Source organism: Saccostrea cucullata, unplaced genomic scaffold (genome assembly GCF_032062105.1).
Source record: "Saccostrea cucullata isolate Sc308-1 unplaced genomic scaffold, CSIRO_AGI_Scuc_v1 ctg4154, whole genome shotgun sequence".
Classification (NCBI taxonomy): Eukaryota; Metazoa; Mollusca; class Bivalvia; order Ostreida; family Ostreidae; genus Saccostrea; species Saccostrea cuccullata.
This window is the reverse complement of record NW_026940091.1, coordinates 36,860-48,348: the sequence shown is the minus strand read 5'-3', so window position 1 is coordinate 48,348 and position 11,489 is coordinate 36,860. Positions and strand designations below refer to the sequence as shown.

Genomic DNA, 11,489 nt, shown 5'->3' with positions numbered 1-11,489 from the left:
TCAAAAGTCTATTAAACAATATGAAATAAGAGCATGGCAAAAATGGACTTCCGACGTGTGATTTGTTGCCATGGAGGAGTGACCATGTAAAGTGATAATTCTATGGCATGAGCCATAATACTATTTGATAAACCCCTTCTGCTAATCTTTTTTTACGATTAACAATTTTATTTTGACTTTGAACTATTTTGTAACTCAAAAACTTAAATAACAAGGAATTTTAAAATACAATTTTAATATCTGTCATGCAAGAAAATGAAGATATTTTAAACCATTTATATAAATTTAAATAATATTTGTAAATACAGTTGTACAGATAGGGAATGACATGGCTAAGCATGAGGTTGCTTTCGATCTTTTGTTTTATTATTTAAAAGGGGTTTACTGTTTCTATATCTTGGCATAAAAATTACTGGATTAAACTTACATGTAATAGTGACTTCCAAAGAACAATTCTCTACGTCCTGCATCAGTACAGATTTAATTTTACTCCGCAATTTTAGGCATATGAATACTAAGCAACGCGATTTGCATATGTTTCCCATTATGATACTCAAGCTTTAAAAGTTTCAAGGAAGTTATGTATTAAAAAAATCAACCTAAATAATGGGTATTTAATTTATGAAAAAGAAGCACTTAATTCATTAAAGAAGGTACAACATGTATAATGAAAAATCCTTCTATTTATAATTAACAAAGTCGACAGTTTTGAAAATTTGAATCTTTACCATTGATGTTTGAAACTGTGTAGAAGAAGGATATGGAGATAACAAAGTATTCAGTCTCAAAGTCCATTAAACAACATTCAAAATAAGAGCAGAGAAAACATGGACCTCCGAAACATCAGAGGTGGGATCAGGTGCCATGGAGGAGTGAGCATCCGCTGCCGACCGGTCACACCCGCCGTGTGCTCATTGTCGTGATAAGGAAATAACGGAAAAAGAATCCGTCGTCAATTCAGTGTAAAAATAGTGCACTAACAATTGGTATGAAAAACGTCAGTCAGCATTTGACTCAATGATAAATTGTATTTGCTAACAAGGTCATTGTATCGACCATAGAACTTACGAAATGATGACTTTAAACAAGACTGCTTATATTCTTGTTTCATCAACTTGCTAGTCAATAATTTACCTCGTTTAAGAAATTGTTCATACGAAACGAAAGTTTATTTTTTCGAGTACTGATCTACTTTTTAAAGTGTGGATGCGTTCAAAGATGACAGAAAAATTCAGCTTTTGTAGAATCTAATCTAAAGACTATTTCAGTCAGCACATCCTGTGAATACAGTTAATACCTACAAGGTAGACCTACCAGTATGTACTGTGGTCACTTGAAATTTTTAACAAAACCGGTTTTCTTTCCAATCAAATATAATAATTTCTTATTACTTGCATCATTCCTTTATTATCATGGCTTCAACATAAATAAATTATTTGCTTTAATATGATACAGCAAGGCAATATCAATTATACCCCTTCATTGGTGATTTTTACTACGCATAATAAAACAGTCAAATATTCTAACGATTTCTTGATTACTGATTTAGTATTTAAGGATTGATTCTAACTAAATTCTTCGAGTACATCCTGGTTTGGGTCAGTAAACGCTTTGTAGTCCGCTTCTGATGGATTACTTCTATACATTTCCAAATAAAGATCTTAATTTCTTTTCTCTATATAGTTTACTTATCCTGAAGACTTAAGAGGCCGTGTCAGTAACCATTGAGATTTACATGGAAAGTCAAAAATTTTGAATTGGGCAAAAACCACCCTAAAATATTTGAACAACAACAAAAAACACATTTGAGACAAATTTTACAAATTTATTCATCATCATTGGTTTCCATGGCAACAAATGTGATTTGCATAGTAAATTCTCAACGAAACATTGTAAAATAATACAAATTTAGACATATTTAAATGCAGAGGGGGAAACAATTGGAAGGTCTAAATTTGTTTTCTTATACTGAAATAATGAAAGATGCATCAGAAAAAATATCTTTATGTTTGTAAGTATTTTTAAAAATTTTGATATGGTTGCTATGGCAACCGAAAAATGACAAGATTTTCATGATGGGAATATCCGTGGAAAATTAAGTTTTTCAAAAGTTGAATACTTAAAAACGCAACAACCGTAGATATTGTATGTCATACAAAGTTAAAGATATGTCCCAATACTATGAAATGATAAAATAAAAATTGGTAGTCGGATGTCCCAATTTTTTTTTCAGAAATCAAAATTTGCATTTTTTTCAAAACACTTTCAATGGATTTTCGCAAGTTTTGGCAATTTTTTTTAATATTACAACAGATATTTAACAGTTAGATGCCATATCTACAGAAACATAGTACTTTAGAAAAATCTCCATGAAATGTACGACTTTTTTACAAAACAATAAAAAAAAGAAATCTCCATAGCAACGGAATTTATACCCTAGCAACTGACTTGACTAGGATCGGCAAAACATGAAACATACACCCAGGAAATTAAAGCCTCTCAAGTGGAATATTTGGGTCATGGCATCCTGATCAACTGTCAACCCTGTTGTACTTACCCCATCATATAAGTAATAATAAGTACCATTGCTCTACAATGTCTAATAGTTATACAATATAGTCAGAATGTGGACCAAATACGCAAAAACTTGACCATATATGACATAACAAAAGCCGAAGTTATATGTCAAAATGATGCAATGTTCAACCCAAAGGGACGCCAATGCTCTGTCTACTGGCTAATTTACATTGCTGTACCATGTTTATTATTCAAGTTATAAACCTAAAAACAACTAGAACTGTCCAAATGGGACAAAATACCCCCCGCTGGGTTTTTCAGAAGTGCTAAATCATGAATATTTTATGGATCTAAGAGAAGAGAGAAAAGCTAAAACATTTTAGAGCAAATGTAATTGCTCATTAATTTTTTTTATAAATGAAACGAAGGTGCAGCCTAAAAAATAGACTGAATGTATGGATCACACATGAATTATGAATTTTTTTGTCAGTGACCTTGAACTTGCATAAATGACCTTGGTTTAAAGTCATGACAAGTTCTCAGGTCGAAGCAATATTTGTGTAAAATGGGAACCTTCCAAGTTTATCCTTAAGAAAGATATGGACCAGACATGAATTATAATTCTTTTACTGTCTGTGCACTTGAACTTGTACAATTGACCTTGGGTCAAAGTCATGACACACCCTTATGTCAAAAGTGATCTTTGTGTACAAACAAGAAAGTATCCAAGTTTATCAATAAGAATGATATGGACCAGGCACAAATTATGAAGTTTTTCCTTTCAGTGACATTAAACTGACACAAAGAACCTTGAGTCAAGGTCATGACACACTCTTAGGTCATGAGCAATCTTTGTATGGAGTAGTAGACTCTAATGTTCCTCCGTAAGAAAGATATGGACCGTACATGTTTGCACAGCTAGACAGACGGACGGACGGACAGACAGACAGACAGACAAGCTGATTCCTATATACACCCCCCCAAACTTCGTTTACAGGGGGTATAATGAGAAGTCGTGTCTGTTTAAACACAAGACGACCTTATACTTATTCAAATGAAAATAAACCTTAACATCAGCAAGGCTTGTGAAAATGTAGTTTACAGCAACTTTATATTTCAAGTTTTATCTTATTTTACTATCAAAGACCAATCAACTGGTCAAATATCAATGCTCACTAAAAGTATCACAGATATGAACGTAAAACAAGAGTTTTCCATTGAAAATGTGTGTCTCAGGAATGACATATCAAATTGTGACAGACAGATAGACTGATGGTCAGCTAGTCAGACTGACAGACAATGGAGAAGTGATCCCTAAGAGTCCCCTTGCTATGCAGGCGACACAACTAGGCACCATTACAGCATATCTTGTACCTGATTCTGAGACTGAATTTTTTCTGAAGTGTACAGTCAAATATTTTACAGAAATATTTTGCTAGAAATAATAACATATCGTATAAGTGGAAATTTTAGCGAGATGCAAATTTAGCGATTTCTACCAAAGTCTGGTATTTTATTTTTAGCCAGAAGTAATTTTAGCGATTTTAAAATGTTTACTAAGGAAGCTATTACAAATAATAAGACATTAATTTTTAGCAATATTCAATTTTAGCGATGTCAGCACCCTCTCTAATAATGCCAAAATTAAATCCTCGCTAAAAATTCTACTTATACAATATGTTCTTCAAAGTACATTTATGCACAGTAAACAAGAAGTATGACACATTTGATTTTAGATATTATCTATTTTAACCAACTAGAGCTAGAGCAGTATAATCCAAGTGTTGTCCACAGACAGATGGACAAACAAACAGGGTGATTCCTATATCCCCCTTCCAAAAACTTTGATATCAAAATCTTAAACTTAGTAAGAAAATGTTTTTTAGTTCACTGCTTTAAGAGCCATATCAGAAATCTGATTCAAATTGTTCATGTTCCCTTCAGCTGTCAAGTCATTTTCTTCACAGTCAGTGTTAGACCTCTGCCTTTTCACCAATGGCATCAAGATACATAATCAAGGTCTTCCTTCTATGTAATGGACTATTTTCATGCTCTTGAGAATCCTGGCATTCAGATAACTTTCACAAGGTGTTTGGAAAAGTTGTCGTCTGAAGTTGATTCCACCTACAAAAGAAAGATACAAAATCAATCCAACTAACAACTTCATTTAAAACAAGTTCATTTTGACACAAATGTTACTCATGCTGAGACAGTGTTTCACAGCCCTGAGCCAAAGTCACACCTTCAATGTCAAGGTCAAGGTAAAATTTGATGGAGTTTTCAGGTCTGTATTTCTATATGTCTCATGGAACAGCTTCATACTTGGCATATAATGCTCCTAATGATAAGGTGGTGTGACATGACCCTAACTCAATGTCAAACTTCAATGCTAAGGTCACAGTAGACTTCAATGAAATTGTCTTATCTGAAATGCATTTCATACCTGCCTCAAAAGCACAGCTTACTTGACACAAATGTGCCTCATGATATCAGTCTTTAACAACCTTTGACAGAAGACCAGGTAAGCAGTATGGGCCCATTTTAGGCTTCTTGTCTGGGTTTAAAATATGAAGTTCATAGGTCAAATGGATTTAAGTTATTGAGTCACAATCCTTTCAAGTTTGAAGTTTCCAGGACATATAGCATTTGAGTTATCTCTCGACAAAGAAATGGATGAACAAAGTGATTACTGGTACTCTTTGAGGCTGGGCTCTTATGAACAAGCTGATGCTCAAAGTAGTTCTAAACAATTCAGTACATGTAAAAAATTCAGTACAAACCTCTATTTGTTCCATATGCTTTGAATCTGGTTGTACTTCATGGTTATTTGGTAGTTCACATAGCAACTCATCATCATCATCATCATCATCATGATTCTCCTGAAAGTATTTCATATCTGTTTACAAATTTACATGACCCTACTGCATATAGTTGCTGATTCTTTATAATAAACAAGCTGATGCTAAAAGTAATTTAAAGCAAGATAAGTTTGTGAAACAGTATGCCCCCAGCGTCAACAAATATAGACAAGAGGCCCATGGGCCTTATAGGTCACCTGAGCATTATGCAACAACTTTCCAGTGATTGAATTTGATTCATGTTTTAATCCAGATGCTATGGCATTCACAATTTTGAAATAGGCACCATTGATCATCATAACAATACACTTAGCAGTTGCTTAGTTTGTTTACTTAATACCCATAGGCAGGGTAGGGGAACAAAAAATGCATTTCAAGTAATCAGTAATATTCAGCATGATCAGTAATGCCCCAATCACACATGAACCCCTGACCCTTAGGCCTAGATCCACACATTGCACAATTTTTGAAAAGGCACCCTTGCTTTTCAAAAATATTTGATAAATACCAAGGAGCAGATTTCAAACAATTCATCCAGTTTCAGTATATAAGTACAGCCCCCCCCCCCTCCTTTATGGTACCCCTGACCCTGGGGCCTTGAAATTCACAATTCTGGAAGATTAGGACCCTTACTCATCATAACTACATAGGTAGTTCATCTGCTTAATACTTAGGAGCAGAGAAGAAAACTTTCAAAGATTTAGTGTATTTTCATTGTATAATCAATAAAGCCCCACCCTATCACTAAAATCCCTGACCCTGGGGCCATAAAATTCACAATTTTGGAAGAGGCACTCTTGCTCATCATAACTATGCACTTATTTAGTTACTTAATACCCAGAAGCAGAGAAGAAGATTTTCAAAGAATTCATGTATTTTCACTATATAATCTATAGAGCCCCCCCCCCCCTACACCAGAACCCCTGACCCTGGGGCCATCGAATTCACAATTTTGGTAGATACACTCTTGCTCATCATAACTATGCACTTATTTAGCTTATTTAATACCCAGGAGCAGAGAAGAAGATTTTCAAAGAATTCATGTATTTTCACTATGTAATCTATAGAGCCCCCCCCCCCCTTACACCAGAACCCCTGACCCTGGGGCCATAAAATTCACAATTTTGGTAGAGGCACTCTTGCTCATCATAACTATGCACTTAGTTAGTTTATTTAATACCCAGGAGCAGAGAAGAAGATTTTCAAAGAATTCATGAAATTTCACTATATAATCTATAGAGCCCCACCCTAACACCAGAACCCCTGACCCTGGGGCCATAAAATTCACAATTTTTGTAGAGGCACTCTTGCTCATCATAACTATGCACTTATTTAGTTACTTAATACCCAGAAGCAGAGAAGAAGATTTTCAAAGAATTCATGTATTTTCACTATATAATCTATAGAGCCCCCCCCCCCCTACACCAGAACCCCTGACCCTGGGGCCATCGAATTCACAATTTTGGTAGATACACTCTTGCTCATCATAACTATGCACTTATTTAGCTTATTTAATACCCAGGAGCAGAGAAGAAGATTTTCAAAGAATTCATGTATTTTCACTATGTAATCTATAGAGCCCCCCCCCCTTACACCAGAACCCCTGACCCTGGGGCCATAAAATTCACAATTTTGGTAGAGGCACTCTTGCTCATCATAACTATGCACTTAGTTAGTTTATTTAATACCCAGGAGCAGAGAAGAAGATTTTCAAAGAATTCATGAAATTTCACTCTATAATCTATAGAGCCCCACCCTAACACCAGAACCCCTGACCCTGGGGCCATAAAATTCACAGTTTTTGTAGAGGCACTCTTGCTCATCATAATTATGCACTTAGTTAGTTTATTTAATACCCAAGAGCAGAGAAGAAGATTTTCAAAGAATTTATGTATTTTCACTATATAATCTATAGAGCCCCACCCTAACACCAGAACCCCTGACCCTGGGGCCATAAAATTCTCAATTTTGGTAGAGGCACTCTTGCTCATCATAACTATGCACTTAGTTAGTTTATTTAATACCCAGGAGCAGAGAAGAAGATTTTCAAAGAATTCATGAAATTTCACTATATACTTATTTAGCCCCACCCTAACACCAGAACCCCTGACCCCGGGGCCATGAATTTCACAATTTTGGTAGAGGACTCAATGCTGATTACAATCATGCAAACAGTTTGACTGCTTGATGTCCAGGAGTAAAGAAGAAGATTTTTAAAGATTGCACTAATTTTAGTGGTTTTTGCCCCACCCCCCAGGCCCCAGGGGGGCAGGGCCCATGAAATTCACAATTTTTGCTCCCCTTCACCCATAGATGCTATATGCCAAATTTGGTTGAAATTGGTTCAGTGGTTTCAGAGAAGAAGCTGAAAATGTTCAAATGTTAACGCACGAAGCACGACGAACGGCGACGGACGAAAAGTGATAGCAATAGGTCACCTGAGTTTACTCAGGTGACCTAAAAAGCTAGTTTTAGCAAAAAGATCAAGATCTAAAGGTTACTGATGTTGGTGTAATTTAAAAGAACTTAATTAGTGGATTATGTATACAAAATATGATCTCACAGTTCAAAAGTCATGGTAAAGGTTAACGCTGACAACAGATAGACAGAAAGGACAAACAAAAATATGTTCATGCTCTTTGGGCATAATAATTCAGTACATGTAAAAATTTCAATACAAACCTTTATTTGTTCCACATTAATTGGATCTGCTTGTACTTATGGTTATTTGTTAGTTCACATTGCAACTGATTATCATCATGATTCTCCTGAAAATATTTTAGACCTGTTTACAAACTTACTTGAGCCTATAGCATATATAGTGACTGGGATATGATATAAGACATTAAACTGGACAAAAGGGATACTCCAATTTAGTCTCACATTTTCAGAATTATCATATTCAGAAATTGTGCCCAACCTGATCAAGGGCTTAGGAGGAATAGCACCCCACCCTTTCCTTACTTTTTTGGGAAGTCAAAATTTCCTGTAGTTAAAATTTATAAATCCTGGTTCCCCTCCCCTCCACTTTAAGGGTCAGGAGCAAATTTTGAAACCAGAGTTGAGTCTGTTATCCTAGTTTCCCTTCCCCTTTTCAAATCAATATTAGCAACCTCAAGTTTTGTCATCTTGTTTTAGTGTAGCTGCAGAACTGTAGCTCTCCGAAAAAATATATATTGATAGACCTGAGATAATGAGGTATAGCGGGTATGGCTATGAATTTTTTATGAAATATTGTGTGAAATATTACTTATCAAAAGAACACTAATATGCAGACATACACGATTGGAAATCTACCAATTTGACCTTATCAGTGATTGATGAATATGTTCTAAATAATAAAGTCTGAAATATCTGGCATTTTTCAGTTTTTTTTTTTTTAATATTTTCTGTGCCAGGAAAACGTCAGAACCAGCGCCATTACGAAAACTGGAAATTTCGCCATTTCCAGTCAGAGATGATTTCCCATACCTGGGAACCGCATTAAATGCCGTTGTTACAATTTATCAATGGCACAATGCTTTTAGTACTTGACAATATCAATGAAAAGAAAATAATCACTCATCATTTCGATACAGGACTTGTATATTTTTAAGCGCTAAGCGCGTATGCGCAAGCGATTTATAGGGTGTCTTCAGATTTTCACGATCTTTTATTCAACGCCCTCTACCGACCGCATATATCATGGCTGCACTCAATACCATAGTTCCTAGTAAACTTACACGTAGTTTAATATATGCTACATACCCAGTTGTTTTGAAAAGACAGCTCGTTAAGATGTTAAAATTAATTCTATTATACAATCATTACATCTATAACTGATGTATGCAAAAATTGAATGTGTGTCACGAGACTTTACGATTAGATATAGAACATTCCTTCAGTTAGTATACCGGTATATACAGCATGTCGCGGGATGCAAAGTGTTATCCAAGTAGGATTACAGGATTTCAAACTTAGCATAAATATTTATAATGTATATTATTTACGTGGCTGCTATTCTTATTTAAATTTCGTATCTGTACCTAATATCCATCTAGCACTAAGATCTTGAACGCACCCCTGACCCGCCCTCTATAAATAATGATAATTATGTAAACAAATTGGTTCTATAATGTCTTTGCAAGGGCTACTATTGGTGACCTAATTTATCTCCTTGGTCTAATATGGTTCCTTTTAAAGGTGATTATATATAAATTAAATATTTTAATGTTGTATATTATGTTCTCAAAATGACGAACTATATTACGCGGAGTGATACATAATATAGCGCCGCTGAGCAAGTTATGTAACTCTACTGAGCCGTCTAACAATCCCCGACCCTCTGTCCGCTACTTTAGTGTAGGAGTTATCATAATAGGTGTTAATTGGTACAGTCGATATTAATATGTACGGAAATCCTGCGGTAGGGGATAAGGGCGGTTCTTATCTCTGAATATTTACATCCACTGAATATTTTCTTCTTTATTTCTTAAGAAAACCATTGCGTTCTTCCCTGCATAAACTACATTAGGCATATCACCTGTACAGATTTCTTGATCAGTGGCCGTTCCAGCAATGAAACGTACATCATTAACACAATAATTAATATTTTTAATCCTACTTAAAATGATAAGTTAAACAGATATAAATATAAACAATAAAATGTCTTTCTTTGTTTGTTGTTGCTGGAATGAACGGTCGCAGCTATTGCAGAAAAAAATTACATAACCCGCTTACGCGGGTTATGTATTTTTTCTGCAACAGCTGCTTCCGTTCATTCCAGTAACAACAAACAAAGAAAGCATTTTATTGCTTAAACAATATGGAGCGTATTAATAAGTATACTGGCAAACACTCATTATGTCACAAATGTACATGTAATCTCTGTAGTGGTAATTCGAAAAACTAATGACCATACATGTTTATATATTAATACAAGTACCAAAAAAGATTTATGCGCACATATATCTAAGTCTCATTAAGCTCAAAATATCAATGAGTATAAAAAATAAAAATGGGAATTAAATCTTAAAAGAAGCATAATTCCATAAAAAATTATTTATTAAACTAGCTTCTATATCTTATTTGTATCTACATTTTGTAGTTTCGTTAAATAATTTTTCATTCCCTCTTCTGCATAAGCCTTTATTTCAAACAATGTAAATTTTATACAAACGAGGATTTTTATTATCACACTTTCATTACAGGTGTGTTCCCATTTCGCCTTTACTGTGAAATCCAGGTAAGAAAAAGTTAAAAAGTACTAAGCCGAAATGGGAATTTTAGCATTCGTAAATATTACTGGGTTGATATAAAAATTTAAATGATAAATTTTTTAGATTGAATTTAACAGTTAATGGGAATTTATGAATACAGTGAATGAAAGGATAAATGTAATACCCAAAAATACTTGATGCTAATATATATCCAATCTTCATTACATTATTTCACCTGAGAGCTTACTAAGGTGAAATGTGAATGCTAAATTTTACAGCTAAGGCGAGATGGGAACAAACCGCATTACACATAGGGCAATCAATTATAATGATTTCACAAAATCAAATTACCTTTTAGCAGTACAAACTTGAACGCATTTATATAGAGTCTACACTTGTTTTGTAGTTTTTATCTGTAACAAAATATTTTGATGCAAAAAAAATCCATTTCACTGAACGATTGGGTGTTAAAAAACTGCAGCATTTTTAAAAAAGTATTTTCGCCAAAATGAGTTCAAGAAAAATACGAACGAATTTCAATGTGATATATTTTTTCTAAATAGAAGAGTATGTGATTTAATATTTTTATTTTAAAAAGAAATATTGTAAATTCTGCTTCAAATATAGCACGAGAAACAGAATGGCAAAGCTTTTTTTTTTAAATTTCGGTAAAAATAAATTATAATTCATGTGTGAGAGAGTCAGAGATGAAGGATTACGGGTACTTGTGGACAGGAATCCCCCTTCATATTGTACACATGATGAATAAGTGTAATAAATATAATTTGTTAAAAAAAAATGTTAAACAAGCCCTGGGGTTGAATATATCGAGGGGGGAGGGCGTGTCCACAATTATAAAGTCTTCGGGGATTTTTGTTACATGATGATAGCAACATGCTGCACGAGGCCGGATTGG

The 11,489-nt window shown here is 34.3% G+C and overlaps 1 long non-coding RNA gene across 1 annotated transcript; it reads right to left on the bottom strand.

Moving 5' to 3' along the window:
• Positions 1–3,609: 3,609 nt before the first annotated feature.
• On the bottom strand, positions 3,610–5,390 carry LOC134254743 (uncharacterized). Its single transcript, XR_009989373.1, has 2 exons — positions 5,298–5,390; positions 3,610–4,641 (listed from the first exon to the last, which is right to left on the bottom strand). It is a non-coding gene; the product is annotated as an uncharacterized LOC134254743 (long non-coding RNA).
• Between the last annotated feature and the right edge of the window lie 6,099 nt (positions 5,391–11,489).